The sequence below is a fragment of the Octopus bimaculoides genome, chromosome 8 (assembly GCF_001194135.2).
Source record: "Octopus bimaculoides isolate UCB-OBI-ISO-001 chromosome 8, ASM119413v2, whole genome shotgun sequence".
Classification (NCBI taxonomy): Eukaryota; Metazoa; Mollusca; class Cephalopoda; order Octopoda; family Octopodidae; genus Octopus; species Octopus bimaculoides.
The window spans coordinates 52,710,758-52,711,417 of record NC_068988.1 but is presented as its reverse complement, the minus strand read 5'-3'; positions in this window follow the sequence as shown (position 1 = coordinate 52,711,417).

The following is a 660-nucleotide window of genomic DNA, read 5'->3' as shown; positions in this document are numbered from 1 at the left end:
ACACACACACACACACACACACACACACACACACACACACACACACACACACACACACACATATATATATATATATATATACGAGGGGTATCCACATGCTCTCCGTCTACCAAATTCACTCTTCAGGTATTGGTTGGCCTGTGGTTATAGTGCCGCACCGTGGGACTGAACCCGAAACCCAGTAGTTGTCACGCCAGCTTATTAATCCCACAGGCATGTCCCTTTCAAAAATTTGAGAAGTATTGCCATAAGACATTCTATCAAACGCCCTAACAAGTAACTACCAGGTCATAGCATATTCTTAATGTGTTCCTAGATATACTAATTCAGGATAAAAAAGAAATGCATAACGTGATGGGCGTGAGTGGAACGATTTTGATAATACACATGATCAATCAGAGCTGACCAGGGAGTAGTACAATGCTAATACATTACCACGCCCTCCACGAATTCTGCTGTCAGGTAATGGGAGGTAGGAATGAGATGGATCGTATTTGACAGGACACAGATCAGCGTTAATGATGTGACACGAACCCAGAACTAAAAAAAATGACTCGGCTAAGAATATTGACACCTTATCTACATACCCAATGCAGCTACCCTCTCCACCATCAATCCACACACACACACACACACACACACACACACACACACACACAC